At 42.3% G+C, this 15,547-nt stretch overlaps 1 protein-coding gene across 6 annotated transcripts in view; it reads left to right on the forward strand.

Annotated features, from left to right (window-relative positions):
* PDE9A (phosphodiesterase 9A) overlaps positions 1 to 15,547 on the forward strand; it is a 92,074-nt gene that overhangs the window by 25,704 nt on the left and 50,823 nt on the right. Inside the window, exon 1 of one of the 6 annotated variants that reach the window (XM_066620560.1) lies at positions 8,329 to 8,558. The exons of the other annotated variants lie outside the window; for them this stretch is intronic. The gene's annotated coding sequence lies outside the window, so the exon portion shown is untranslated. Of the gene's footprint in view, positions 1 to 8,328; positions 8,559 to 15,547 lie in introns of those variants that run through there. 6 annotated transcript variants of the gene reach the window in all.

Genomic DNA, 15,547 nt, shown 5'->3' on the forward strand with positions numbered 1-15,547 from the left:
CACACACACACACACACACACACGCACACACACACACACACATTCCTTTTAGCTCATAGCAGCTGCAGGGGGCCTTAATTATCTGGACCTTGAAACTTTACAGCAGCTTGTTATAATCCACAAAAAAAGCAACACTGCACTGATCTCACATATAAAATGCATCTTACGGTCTCACATGTTCCCTGATTCAAAATAATTTAAATTTAGTTCCCATTGAAATTAATGGCCGAAACTAAGGTTTCAGTGGGACTCCAACACAACTCACTTTCACTAAACTGGAGCCCTAGGGCACAATCCTAACCAGGTCTACTCAGAAGTAAGCCCCATTGTGTTCAATGGGGCTTACTCCCAGGAAAGTGAGGTTAGGATTGCAGCCTTAATGTCTAAATTTAAGTACATAAATACTCTTCATTAAGTGGCAGAATATGGTTGCATCAGTGCCATACAATGAAGGCAGAACTAGTGACTCAGTCCTTTCCCATAAGGCCAAATGTGTGTGTTTATATTACACAGAAAGCCAGCCATTTAAATACATATGTGCCATTCTCAATTCGTAGTCCTGCACATGTATTTGACATTTAAAATTGGGTATTACTTGTACCTGAGTTCCATATGGAAAGCATGAATCAGCCCTTAGGTACTTCTAACTGGCTCATAAAATCAACAGCAGAATAACAGAAATGTTAATCCAATGAGATCTGTGTAACTCTTCCTGCACTTAAGACTGTGTCTTCCTGTGTCTTAAGACTGTTATAAACTCAGTGGTGGACCTGCCATTCACTTGATGGGGCAAATGCCTGGCGGAAGCCTCTCTGAGGCTCCCGACAGGGTCTGAAACTGTACTTCTGGTTATGGATATAAAGCATGGTAGAAATTAAGTAAGTAAGGGCCCAATCCTAAAGAGCGTGCGCCGGCTTACCACCGGCGCACACTGTCGCAAACATGCTGTAAGGCACATTTGCAGGCCCTAGCACCAGTGGAGCACTGGTAATAGCCCAGCACTGGCTGGTAGAGCACCGGAGCTCTGCTACTCTGTGGCTGCACGGACTACTGGGCAGCAGAGAGGTACTGGTGGCATGGGGGGAGCCGGGGAGGATGCGTTCTGGGGGGAGGCGGAGGGAGGGCGGGGAGAGGGCAGAAGGGAGGCGGGACCGGTAGAGCTTTGCTCCACTGGATCCTGAGCCTCCATGTCGGGCCGTCCGCCCTACACGGAAGCTCTTCATTCTATGCCGACCTCTGGGTTGTCATAGAATCAAGCAGCCCCATTGTGGGGCTATTCGCTTTACCCAGGAGAAGAGGACAAAAGTCCCCTTCTCCAAAGGAGGCGATGACAGCTGCCTCGGGTGTGCAGCAGCCGTTTTTGGTGCCACTGCAGCCCCACGCATTGGGTGACTCAGGATTGGGCTGAAAGTAAGTAGAATGCTATTGTTTTTAAGATTCTGAGGGTTTGGCTGAGAAAGAGACCTCTTAGTAAAATCAAGAAATCTGGCAGGCATGGAGCAAGCAAAGAAAAAGAAGAACAGATGGAAAGGGGGAAATCAACAAGATTCAGCATTTTATGGACAGAGTTGTCATTTCATAGGCAACTAAACAAATCCAGTGCTTTCTGTAGAAATGCCAAAATTCAAATGGAGTTCACTCCAGCACAGAAGTACAGTATTTCATATTATATTGTTGTCGTCATATTATTATTAATAACAATTAATATTAATATTATTAATGAAGTATAGAAGACTATACTCCATGTTAATGCCTGACCATTTTATGGGATGGCTTACTTTTATTTACGTAGTTATTTATGCAGTTATTCATCTATTTCCCCCATTTATTTGTTCTTTGCTTCTCCCTTTCCATCACATCTAACCATAATTTAAAACTGGGGGAGGGGAGGTTTAAGAGAAAAAGAGTGGCACAAGGCTACATTTCCATTTATTGTGTGCAGACAAGGTAGTAAGTTATTGTTTTTATTAAACATTTTTTGTTTTTATTAACATTTTTTATTAGACAGTTATTGTTTTTTTAAACATTATTAAACATTAAACACCATTTAGGGAGAGTGGGCCAGGGTGTAGTCACATGCACACACTCCTGTGTTTCAGAGCAAACGATTATCCTTCAGGAGCATTGAAATTTTTATTTATCTGTAGTTATATTGCATCTTGCAAGGGTGTAAGTTGAGCTCATTCCACTGTGAGTTCTCTCAGGGGTGGTGACCAGATCTTGAGCTGAACCCCAGTGGTGTCTGTAAATACTTCATTCCAAAGGAATGAATTTATTCATTTGTATGAGAGAAAGTAAGGGAAGTCATCAGAGCTGGGGAGTAGGGGCTTCTGCCTCTGCTTCAGTTGTGAATCCCAGTGACTCCCAAGCCACTGAGAATCAAGCTTACACCTCTTTGCTTGTGCGTCCTGTCCTGGGTTCTGTTTCCTGGCTGTGCTAGAATGTAATGGACTGTTAAGAGTGTTTGGCTGTTATGTGTAGACATAAACATGTCACCATAGAAAGTCTTTCAAAAATACTCTTGAAAGCATCCAAGACGAGGCCTTTGACCTTTGTTGTGAAACTTTCCCCACCCCCAGACTTGAAATAGAGGCCACATATTGGTAAGGAACCGCACCAAAGTTCAAATGTGGTCAGGACCATTATGATGTATTGAGTCAGTTCAGGCATCATGCAGAACCATGATTTATTTTATGCAACTATGGTTGGTTCGATTGACTGAAGTGGGATTTTTTTTTACTAACCATGGTTTATTTGGAGTGAGTAAACCAGAACTAAGGCACCACCTGATTTGGAGACCAGAGTTTATTTCAACTGTGATTCTTCACTGTCTAAACCAAGAATCCTGGTCAAACAATTCCAGCACGAATCTGCAAAGCAACAGTTTTGCTCACCTCACACATCTTTCGCTTGCATGGAAATGTATAGGCAGACACCTTTGCTGCTTAGTTGCTTCCTTCTCCAAACAAGGGGAAACAAATGGAAAAGTATCAAAGGCGTCTTTTTCCAAGTCTTATTTCTTCATGACAAAATTTCAAACAGAGAACAGGTTTTCTGGTTAACAGAAAACAGAGAGAATAACTGATCTCCAGCAACAATTATATGTCTAGAAATCAGTAGATATTTATACAGGTGTCCTGGTAATGGGCTTATATGAGAACCTGGGGATACCCTGATAGATTAGCCAATTTATTGTGTAGATGAGAGAAATCCCATGGAGTTTGTTTAAGAATGAAAGATAAACCCTGTCACTCCTGTGCCAGTTTTGCAAGCTGACATCAAGACTAAATTGTCAAATTGTGTCAAGACATTTGGATTAAGTGGGAGTGATTTTCTGATAATTGTCTCCATACGGATAAGGTTTTGCTTGCATCTCCCTGAATTGGCTCATAAGACTTGAATTTTATCACAGCTATGCCAAAACACTTTCACTGGCCACCGTCCTGATTGCTTTTTTGAGGGAGGCTTTGAATGTCAATCCTATCAAGTGAATCAGCCGTAGGCCATAGTGAAAATGAAGAATCTAGTGGTGTGGAATGGAGGGTTCTATTGTGCTTGCCTGCAATGTCTAGTCAACTGATCTTTCACAGCTGGATCAGCATGTTCTTGTCTATTGAAAAGATTCTCTTTTGCTTTACATTAGGATCAGTGAAGTTACCAAAGTTTGTCATCAATTGATTAGTGGAGAAATCTGTCCTCCTTATCATAGTTGACAGTTTCTCAAATTGAGTATTATTTTCCTGAGAAGTTCTTCTCTGGCACAACATTGCTTTATGAGTGTGTAAATGAAAACTCTTTCATGTTTGCACCTGACTATACTGAAACTTTCATAGATTGTTGTGAAACTATATGAATTACAAAGCCAGTTGCTTTGTGCAGATATCAGTTAATGCAAGCATAACTCATTACTTTGGATGAAACTCTCACTGATTGCATGAAACCTGTGTCCATCCAGGTCAACCAACCTTTTGTTGGGTGAGTAACTGCTGTATCAATTAATCAATTGACTCAAATTCTCTTGATTATTTATGTAATTGCTATTCCTCATCCTCCTCTTGTTCTGAAGTGCATTGGGGGGGAGGGGTGGATTCCCAAACAGTTATCCGCAATGCTTCATGTGGAGAATTACAGTTCTCAGAGGGTAATATGACATCACAAGCTAGGAGAGAACTCACAGAAAACAGACAAGGTTTTTCTCAAGAATTTTTAGAGGAAGATTGTAAGTGCTGAACCATTTCCAAATTGAGTGAAATTCACTATTCACTAGTGTTCAAATGAACACCTTCCCTCTACTGGTTTGGGAATTCTTGCATAGTGGAATTCTCGCTGATTGGATGTCTGGGGACCCAGTCCTATCCAATTTTCCAGTGCCAGTGCAGCTCTGCCATCTAGCGGGCACAGCTAACTGCTCTGAAGGCTAGTTGAAGCCATGTTTGGTGTGATATAAATTTTAAAAATAAATAAAATTTAGCTTACTAAAACAATAAAGGAGGTAATTGGAGTGATCAGATACAACAGCACAGAGGGCTCTGATGCTTTTAACAGTCATGCAGGCTGTAGGCCAGCAGGTATAGCTTTCTTAACTTCTGTGTGACATGCTGCTTTTGCCAAAATGTCTTCTTCCAGACAACTTTTAAAGGTACATTAGCCATACTAAATTACTAGCACATCACGAAAGCATAAATAAAAGAAGATGCAAGATTAGTATAGTTTCGCTGTGTGTTGTGCTTCTTTCTCTGGTATTCCTGCGCAGTGCAATTCTATGCTGTCCCTTTAACCAGTGGTTCTCACACATTTAGCACCGGGACCCACTTTTTAGAATGAGAATGTGTCAGGACCCACTGGAAGTGATGTCATGACCGGAAGTGACACCATCCTGCAGGAAAATTTTTAACAATCCTTGTCTGCAATCTTACCCACACTTACCCAAGAGTAAGTCCCATTTACTATCATTGCTAAAAGAATATACGTAGTAGCTTGTTAAAAGTACAGGTCTGTAACATTTACCCAAATGCAGTCACATACTATAGGAGCATCAAGTCTAATATATTAAAAATAAAATATTGAAATGAATGGGGACCCACCTGAAATTGGCTCACGACCCACCTGGTGGGTCCCAACCCACAGTTTGAGAAACACTGCCTTAAACCAACTGCTTCACTGAAAACCTCTTTCCAAGTGACTCTTTGCAAGGGTGTCTCTGGAACACCTGCAGGAGCACTTGAAGTATAAATATTTGTACTAAATTATTGGAATGTTTCCACATGGTAGGTGTGCGTGTATGTCTGTACACATGTGTACTGGATTGTCTGTGGAATATGCTATGGCCTGTATTTCTTAAGAGTGAAGGTTCCTTTTGCAGCATTAGCATACATCTTTTTGTGGGCCAAGTCTGAGGGCTGACATAATTTGACCTTTGGAGAACGAGGCCAAACCATCCCCTTTGTTCCCACACTGCAGGTGCTACATCCACAGCATGAATCTCTGTTGGATATCATGTGCTCGTTCTGGGAAAAGCTCCCATTGACGTCAGTCTTGAGACCTTGCTGAGAGTTCCACACACAAAATGAGGAGTGTCTATGCAAAAGACGGCCACAGGGAAAAGCTGTGTTTTACCCTGCAGCTGTAATACATTAGCTGGCGGTCCTGTAAAACTTCTCGATTTCAGCCAGGAACATCCAGGGAACAAATGGTCTTTTCACTAAGCTTTGGGGTTATAAAAAAGAATAGCACCTGAAAATTACGCACACCTATATCTAGGAACTCTTGGGAAAGGCAATGGTATAAGCATGGCCAAAAAGGAACAAATAAATAATACATGATTCTTCTACAAGAATAGAAGTCGGGTCACCGTTTTGTCTACAAGTCAGATGTCATTCTTTGGTGTTCTTCCTTTAGTCCCAGCTGATATGAAGGTCTTTGAGGTCACAGTATTATCCACAGGCTCTGTTCTCTAGCGACATACTTCTGTTCTGTGTGTCAAAGGTACACAAGAGGTCAGTATGCAGTAGTATTTCTACTTGTCCTTATGTGTCGTGCTTTGCGTCCTATTCATAAACTTTGCTTGAACTCTCTGGGGCTATTAAAGCAGACTTCTTCTATCTGTTTTATAGCTGGGAACCATAGTGATGGGTAGAATGCCAATTATTAGGATGCTGGAAAATTACTGCTTGCCATCAGTGGAGGATTGCTCTTTGAACTGTCACAAACTGTTGATTAATTCTTCTGCAAACATTTTCACCACAAGCCAGTGTAAGGATTGCCTGAAGTCTGCATGAGTGGATAAGACAAGGACTCATAGTTCTGTTGGGAAAAGGGTGCTTGAAGTGACAGCACGTTCCAAAAGCTGCTACACACTGTTGCAGAGGGCTCCGGGAGAATTCTCTCCATGTGAAATTCCTTCCAAGCAGAAAGGGGCAGCAAATCTCGTACAAAGTGTGTTTGGTCTAGGCAGTACAGTTTCCTCGTGCAAATATGTGCAATGGCCAGCAGTGCACTATTCCAAAAGTGGCATGAAAGGAATTCACCAACCTGGAAGGCAATTTTTATGCAGCATGTCCATCTTCACAACCACTCCCAGTTAGGGTTACCAAAACCCTCCAGGATTGGCCTGGAATCTCCGGGGATCAGCATCAAACTCCAGGGGACTATTGAAAGCCATCCTGGAGGTTTCAAAAGGGCCTCCCAGAATCCAATATTATATCATATTGGAAAGCAAACCTCCAGGAAAAGCTTCAGTGAGCTTTAGTCCTATTCTCAATCAGTGCGGAGAGGCATATGGCCCGATTGCTCTAAGCCACCATCTGGCTATCCCTCATCTGCAGAAAGCAACCTGTACTATGAACAAAGATGATGCCGCATGTAAAGCAGCTGCACTGGCCATGCTGCAGCCCACAGAGGACTGCAGTGTGGGAGAGGTTCTGTCGTCCTTGGACAAGTTCTATCGGTTTGTGCTGTGCCCACAGACTTGTAGGTCACAGACTTGGACTGTAGATTTCCCATTATGTCTGAATTCACATACTTGCAATGGGTCATTGCTCTGCTTTAAAGGATACTGTACATTGGAGTGAATTTATGAATCCCAGGAGTGAATTTATGAATCTCAGTCCTGAGCAAATGAGAAACAAGAGCAGACAAACAACTCTTAAGAGCCCAATCCTATATCCGACGGGGGTGGTCAGATTGGGAGGCTTTAGAGGAGAAAGAAGATTTAAACCCCCTTACCCCTCCATAATCCTCCCACTTCACAATGGGTCTCCTTGGACCTGCACCAGCTCTTTAGCTAGTCCAAGGAGAGAAAGGGGCAGGGAGGCTGCTGGCAGGGGCGATAGGATTCAGCATGTGCCATCACCACTGGATCGACCCCCTCCCACAACCAACCCGCCTCCATCCTCCCCCAAGTTTTGCCCCTCCTCACCCCCTCCTCACTGCTGCCTTACCTGCTCCAGCAGCCATGGTGGGGTCTGGTGATGAATGGGGAATGCTGCCTCTTGCAGCAGCGCTTCCAAAATGACTAGCAACAGGGTGCTCCGTGCTCTGTCAGCAACCATTTCACAACAGCCATTTTGTTGCGCTGTTGCAAATCTCTTCCCCCGACAGCCCAATCCAGAGTAGGATTGGGCTTTAAACCATGGTTTGTTGGGGTATGCCTGGAAGCTCAACCATGGTGCCAGATTTAACTGCAGTTGGCACAAACTGCAGTTTTGCATTATGTATGAAACTAGCCAGTGAGTTAGATCTTGGAGATCTGGATTCAGGTCCTTTGTCTGCAATCATATGTCTTTGGACAAATCACAGTAATTTTCCCAACCACAACATGAAAAAAATAGTGACATACCACGTTACGGTTGACAACCTATTTCTGCAGGTTCCTTTGCCTCTGTATAAAAAGAATTGGAAAATCAGCTGACAAAGCTTTCTCCGGCACTTAGATGCAATTGTGAGGAAAGCTTCACCTCTTGAATTTCTGCATTTTCACACTCTTTAAGGCACAGGGACTGTGATAGAAACCAAAAAGGTTGGAAACCCCACCTCCTCCTACAGAGGTTGTGAGACCAATAAAGACTGTAAAACATTTTTCAACTTTAAAGGATATTTTAAATAAGTAGCCACTGTAGTTGAATAAGTAAATTGGAAATGATATTCCCATTTCACAGATAGCAAGATCCAGGAATTAAGTAAACAGTTAAAAGTAAATGCAGGAAAAAAGGGAACTTTGTCTCTTTAAGACGAGAGGAACTGCTAGTTGTATATCTTTGCTGTACTCTGGGGTTATAAAAACATACGTCTTCGTCCTTTTATTACATCTATAAACATCAGGCTGCAGTTGACTGTACCCTGGATTAGAATGTCCTAGTACTGTACTCTAAGTGAGTTTTGTCAGTGAAAGGGAGGGAAAGTAGAACATCCCCCCCTTTTTACTGAATCATTTTTATAGGACACTCGCTTGCAAGCTTTACTGCCAAAGTTCTGCGAGGCAATGACTTCAGGATACACAGGTCCCAGAGTTTGCTCTTCCTTTGGCCTCATGTAGTGTTTTGTGAGTTGTGGACAGTACGGTAAGCAGGAACAAATCTTTCACAACATTTTAAATGTTAAAGGATTATTTGATCAGATTCAGCATTTTGCTTTCTACCAGAAGTTTAAACTGCTTGTTTTTGAAGATAAGTGAATCCTATCTGCTTGACTGTTTAATTTATTGTTCTGCTGGCTGCATTGTTGGAGTCACTTAAGAAAAGTGAAACAAAATAAGTAAACAACTGCCTAGTGCCGGATCAACTAGGATCCTGTTCTTTGGGGGCTTTCTATGATAGCTCCTCTTCAGATTTGCAATAATTAATGCCAAAGCTCTGCCTAAAGAGTAATATATCTTGTTTTGGCCATTAGAAAAATTAGTTTGGATGAAAGGCATGCTTTAAAAAGAGCTACATCCATCTGGAATACATATTCAAATGTTGAAAGACATGAATTCCTCTGAAATAGGACTATTTAACTGTCTATTAATCTCATTAGTATATACTTAGTGTTGTATTACATGAGGACTAGATAAGACAAATAGAGGCAATTGCTACTTTTGTTTTACGCTTATGGCGTTAAAATAAGGTTTATGACATATAAATACATTTATAGTAAATGAAATGGTACATATTTACATTTTTTATGCAAAGTGTGGATTTAATATAATTACAAAGTGAGTTGTTACTGAGCAGTAGTTCAACTAAGCTGAAGTTGACCTACAATCTTTACTTTCAAGGACTCCAGATTACCCAAACTCCAGTTGTGTTCCTTTGTTTAACCAGCAGGGGAATTGAAATGCTAATTTTATCATGTTACTAAGACAGTGCAAAGGTGATTCTTAATTCTTAAAAGCAAATTAAAATAAGTTATGCATCTTGCCTACCACCTGTCCTACAGTAAGCAGTTTTAGTACTTGGCAGTGCAGTCCCAATTCACAATAGTAATACTGACAGCAGAATTACTCCTAAAAGCAAACCCTGCTGGGGGCAAGCAGCAGGATAAGATTATCTTCATCTTTCTATGCCTGTAAACCTTCCACGACATTTGCTTGGCCACTTGTGGAAACGGAGTGATGGATTCGATGGATCTTTGGCCTGAGACAGCCAAGCAGATCCCATGTTTATTAAACCTGTGATCTGCACTTGCTTTGTCAAACATTATGTAGAAGTTGCAAACGGGTTCTGAAGCACTTTGCTGGTACATCTTTTCTGAACACATGATCTTCAGTGCATAACTGACTTGCTGTGCCAGCCCTGAGATTCTTGGTTTTGCACAAGTACAATCTCATGCACCCTCCTCCTGTCACAGGGATGATTGCTTGAGTTGCCTCCATAGTTGAAATGAGTACTGTTCAGCCAAATAGGGCCAGGTTCATGTCCAAGGGGTGGGTTTGGAATTTTCCCAGTGGATGAATTCTCACAGAAACATCACCTCCGAACATATCGCTGATGTCATTTTCCCAGGAGCTGTCACTCTACTAGCTCTAATCAATTGATTCAGCTCAGATGATTAGTTTCGATGAGGTTGTCTGGATAAGGCATTTTGACAAAACATGTTCACATGTATGCGTCTGCAGGAATAATGGAAGCAAAATGTTGTCTTGGACTGGATAGTACAAATAGTGACACCATAATCCAGTGAAATGCTAGATTGCCAGTGATTATGAAAACGTTATGGTTTTCAAGAGACAGTAAAACATCATGTGCTAATAAGAGGGACCAGGAATAGTTTTATAAGGGTTGAGGGGCTAATAGAGGGGCTACTTAGGGAAATTTGGAACAGCTCTGTAGTAAACTAGGCAATATGTAGATTGCCTTGTTAAATATACAGTAGTTACTGTGTGTAGAGGCTTTTCTATTATTGTTACTGTTACAGTATCATAAGTGTACATGGTGCACAACAGAGTAAGGTAAGCAACCCTCCTGCCACAGGTCCCTGCCCCAAAGGGCTTACCTTTAAAATTTTAACAATGCAGAAAGAAAATCAAAGAAAGAATGAGGGGAAGTAACTGTAATAATATTTATTAATGATATTCATTATTTATAGAGGACATCTAAAATCAGTAGCTGTATAATGATTTAGAGCAGGGGTCTCCAAACCCTGGCCCGGGGGCCAGATACGGCCCACAGTGAGCCTCTATTGGACCCACAGCCAGCCTCTGGTCCACTGAGAGCCTCTGGCCCACTCAACTGAACACAACTGGAGCTGCGCTCCGGTCGTGTCCAGAGTGTGATCTGAGGACCGGGGAGGTGGGTCCGTTTGAATGTGTGCTTTATTTCTGTGGTGCGTTTTGGTGCTTGGAGAAATCCTGATGTGTTTATTTAAATTTTATATTTAAAACTTTTTTTTCCCCAGCCCTTGACACTGTGCCACATATTTGATGTGGCCCTCTGGCTAAAAAATTTGGAGACCCCTGATTTAGAGTTTTAAAAAAGAATCCTGCCATCAGGCTTACGGTCAAAGTGTAAATGTAGTGTAAGACAGAACTTTTGCTAACTTACAAGTATGGTGGTTAAAGTTGAGTTGGAATAAGCCTTTGCATCTTGAAGTAAAGTATTCCAAACCAAAGGAATGCACATTTTTTGAGCATCTCAAGAATTGATTTAACTGATAATGCACAAGCAATAAAAACTGGAAATAAACCTTTCTATATTTTGGCTTCCCACACTGCCAAGCAGCACACAACTATGAGAACCTGAGCACCAGCAAGCCTTTGCTTCCTAATTCCCCCTAAGTAGTTACAGTAGTTCCTCCAGCTGAAAGCAGTGATCAGAGAATAAACAGCATAAGCATTTTTGCACCAAACTGGGTAATATACAAATACAGTATATTGTAGTCCATGAAAAAGCACCGCAGCCACCCTACCTGCTTACACCTGAGGAGGCTGTCCTTACACCCGAGGAGGCTCTCCTTACACCTGCTTTCTTGGGTATAAGGAGAGCCTCCTCAGGTGTAAGCGCAGGGGTGCCCAAGGCCCAGCCCTGGGGCCACTTGTGGCCCTCGAGGACACCCAATGCGGCCCTCAGGGAGCCCCCAGTCTCCAATGAGCCTCTGGCCCTCCGGAGACTTGCTGGAGCCCACACTGGCCTGATGCAACTGCTCTCAGTGGGAGGGCGACTGTTTGACCTCTTGCATGAGCTGTGGGATGAGGGCTCCCTCCACTGCTTGCTGTTTCACATCTGTGATGCAGCAGCAGCAGCAAAGGAAAGGCTGGCCTTGCTTTGTGCAAGGCCTTTTATAGGCCTTGAGCTATTACAAGACCATCATTCATTCATATAAGTTCATCTTTAATATATTATTTTATGTAAACTTATGTAAATTTATTTAAATTTTAAATGTAAATTAATTATTTTCTTCCCCAGCCCCTGACACAGTGTCAGAGAGATGATGTGGCCCTCCTGCCAAAAACTTTGGACACCCCCGTGTAAGCAGATGGGGTTGCTGTGTTGCTTTTCCACAGACTACAATGGGGCAGTTCTGTCTTACCTGCCACCCCCACATTGCACGTCCCTGATACAGTACAGCCATCATTGTAACAATATACCTGAGCACTCAAGTCACCTAGATTCTAGAGGGTATTTGTGTCTACGTTTTATAGTGATTGTTAGGTAAAAAGAAAGCCATAGTTCTCTATGATGATTGCGTGGTGTTTTGTGGTTTATTGTACAGGGCAAGCAAAGGTGATGATCAGAGAGAGATCCAGGAGCTCCTCAAGGCTGCAGAAGCCGGAGAGTGAAGGGAGTCTTGGTCAAGTGTCCCTATTGCTTGCAAGTGATAAGTTTTGCCCATTGCCACTGCACTGAATTAACCTTCTATCAAGGAATACTCCATTCCTACAACATTTTCATTTGACATTATCAAAAATCCTTTCTCAAGTTTGGGCATATTGTTTGCTTGGGGCAAACTGGCCTGTTTCCATGTGATGCAGACAGTGCTTGGAGGTCTTTTCAAATGCAGGTCTCCAAGTGCACTGCCAGGCTACATTTAATTACCATAATGCAACTACTAGCCCATGAGGGTTGATGGAAAAGCTATGAGCATTAACCCTGCTGTAAGAGGATGTTTGAAACTGCAAGAGAGTCTGAAGGCATGAGAGAGAACCTTCAGGGGCTTTCTTCTGAATTTTTCTTACGGCCCAATCCTATCTATCCTTCCAGCACTGATGTAGCTGCAATGCAGCCATGAGCAAGGGAAACAAATGTTCATTTACCTTGAGGAGACCTCCATGACTCTCCCCCCCCCTTTGCAGGATACAGTGCACACCCCATTGGCACAACTGTATCAGCGCTGGAAACTTGGATAGGATTGGATGTTTAATTGTCTACATTTGTCTTAAAATAAGGTGCCCAAACCTTCCACTGTGATCTTGCTTTGGTAACATATCAAGTAGAAGTGCAGTATGACTTGGTGTCTTAGATACTAGACTTTTTGCTAAAAAAAGTCCTACACCAGCAGGTCTGAATAAACTGTGCTGCTGCTGACACATTCTCAGCTGTCATCTGTAATAATCTCTCTGCTCCTCACAGTCTTGTTTAACTGTCACACATTTTGTATATTGACACTGTGCACAGTATATTTCTTTCTTCTGGATCTCTAATTTCAAAATGAATTATTTACTTTGGCAGTTTTTGCAGCTCTTCCTGGTTTGGGGCTGGGATATGTAGGTTTCTCAAGTTTTTCCTATCATATCAGCATGTGTTTAGCAGGGCTACACAAGCTGCCAAGCTTTACCTGATACTGCCTTCCCACTCCTTCTTAAAAGCAATTCATTTTCATTTTGAAAGCTGCTTTTCAATAAATTGTGTGTCCTCTTCACAGTAGTTATCACAGTCCTATATTTCTGAGAGTATGCACTGAAATAACTTCCACTATTATATCAAAGGGGCACGTCTAAGGGTGCAGTACTTTATAATTCTTTTATTATTTTCACAAGTTTCTGAATGGGATCTTTTCTTCATGCCCATGATGAATTTTGAACTCAAGCCCCAAACAATACTACTGATAGAATACTATACGAATGTTATATAATGCATTTTCTGTTACTGCTAAACCTGTTTCCTATATATAGGAACTGATTGACAGCTCACTTCTAACCACAAAAACAGCCACCGCTTTATCCAACTCAGGGCCCAATCCTATCCAATTTTCCAGTGCCGGTGCAGCTGTGCCAATGGGGTATATACTGTATCCTGTGGGGGGGGGGGGCAGTCACAGGAGGCTTCCTCAAGTTATGGGAACATTTGTTCCTTTATCTCGGGGCTGCATTGTGGCTGCACTGTTGCTGGAAAGTTGGATAGGATTGGGTCCTCAGGCAACAAGGCTGCTGGAGGTCTCTCTGAGGAGAGAGGTGCTCTCCCTGAGCAAAACTGCTGGTGCAGGAACGTGGAGCCCTGTGTTGTCAGACAGACTCCAGGAGGCGGGTTAAGATCTGGCATGAGCCTCTGCCACTGTCCCCGCTCCTCCTAATCCACCCACCTCCCACCCCTGTGCCAACCTCCCCATTTTGCCCCCTTCTGCCCTCCCCATGCCTTCTCCCTACCCCAGAATGCCTCCCTGCCACTCAATGAGAAACTTACTGCAATCCACACCCAGTGCCTCTCTGACTGGTGTGAAAGGCCATCACCGCCTGTACTGGCTTCTGAGCCAACAACTGGCTCCACTCAACCTCCACGATATGCTTTATGGCACTTTTACAACGGCCGTTGCCAGGGCAGTGCACTGGAGATCAGCACTGCGGAGCTCGTGGATTTGGCAGTTAGTCTCTCAGGGTTTTTTGTTTTTCACTTTGCACCCTTATCTTACAGGTGCATACACATCGCTTTAGAATTTTGAAAAACATTATTTTGCCACATAAAAATCAAAACAACAGGCTGTAAGCTCTCTGTGTTGTTGTTTTTTCTTTTCTCCTGCTCTCCCTTTTTTCCTTCTTTTTTTTATTTTAACCAACATTAGTAGCTATGAATAGGAGCTGGGCATTAGCTGAAGAATTGTACTGTACATTTCCCTATCAAGCTATGGTCCTTAAAAGCCCATGATGAGGATGTTTTAGGAAGTCTGAATAAAATGTCTGCTCACACTATGAGCTGAAAATTGCTACTACTTTCCAAAATATCCTGATAATGCACAGGTAGAGGACCTATAGGCAAAATGTATTTGGTTAATCAGTAAGCAAGGATATGCTTATATATAATTACAGAGATGTATAGAACTTCTTGGGGACTAGACTAAATGGCACTTCAGGCAAGGCACATTCTGACACCACCTTCATTTATTAAACTTTGGAATATTGTTTTTAAAATTGTCTATATATGGTAGCCCCTTTCCCAATTTAGGTGCATAATCTGCATGCATGATTTATACCTTTCATATAAGACAATGAATTTTCATGCATGGATCTGCAAACCAATATTCATGCCACATATCAGCTAATTAAAACAAATTTGCTTCTATAATATTGTAGAAGCATTTTAATTTTAAGAATAAGTGAAATGCCTGAGGACCCAATCCTATCAAATTTCCTATCCTATAAAATTTCCCAGTGCTGGTGCAGCTGTTCCAATGGGGCATGTGTTCCCTTACCTCAGGGCTGCATTGTGGCTGCACCAGTGCTGGAAAGGTGGATAGGATTAGGCCCTGTGACTCCCCACCCCAAGCTTGGCGTCCCAAGCAGTCAGTGGCCTGAGCAGCCTACTTCTAAATCTGTCCCTGTTCAGGGAAGGTGAACAGGAACAACTGGAAGTTTGGTGTATGCAAGGTTTGGGAATGGTGTTCAAAGGAATTGCTTGATGGAGGCTGAGAAGTGAAACCAGTTTCATCTGGAGTGTTAGCCAAGAACACCTTCCACATTTATATCTGGTGTCTTTCTTTTTCTTTTTGAGGGTATTGCATGACTATTATTGCATGACTAAAAATAACATCTGCAGTTATACTGCTGAGAATACCATTTTTAAAGGCTATAAAATCTTCATGCTTCAAAGCATAATTTAGTGTCCATAAATATATGTCCCTTTATTATCCTATTGCATAGCAC

The sequence above is a fragment of the Tiliqua scincoides genome, chromosome 3 (assembly GCF_035046505.1).
Source record: "Tiliqua scincoides isolate rTilSci1 chromosome 3, rTilSci1.hap2, whole genome shotgun sequence".
Classification (NCBI taxonomy): Eukaryota; Metazoa; Chordata; class Lepidosauria; order Squamata; family Scincidae; genus Tiliqua; species Tiliqua scincoides.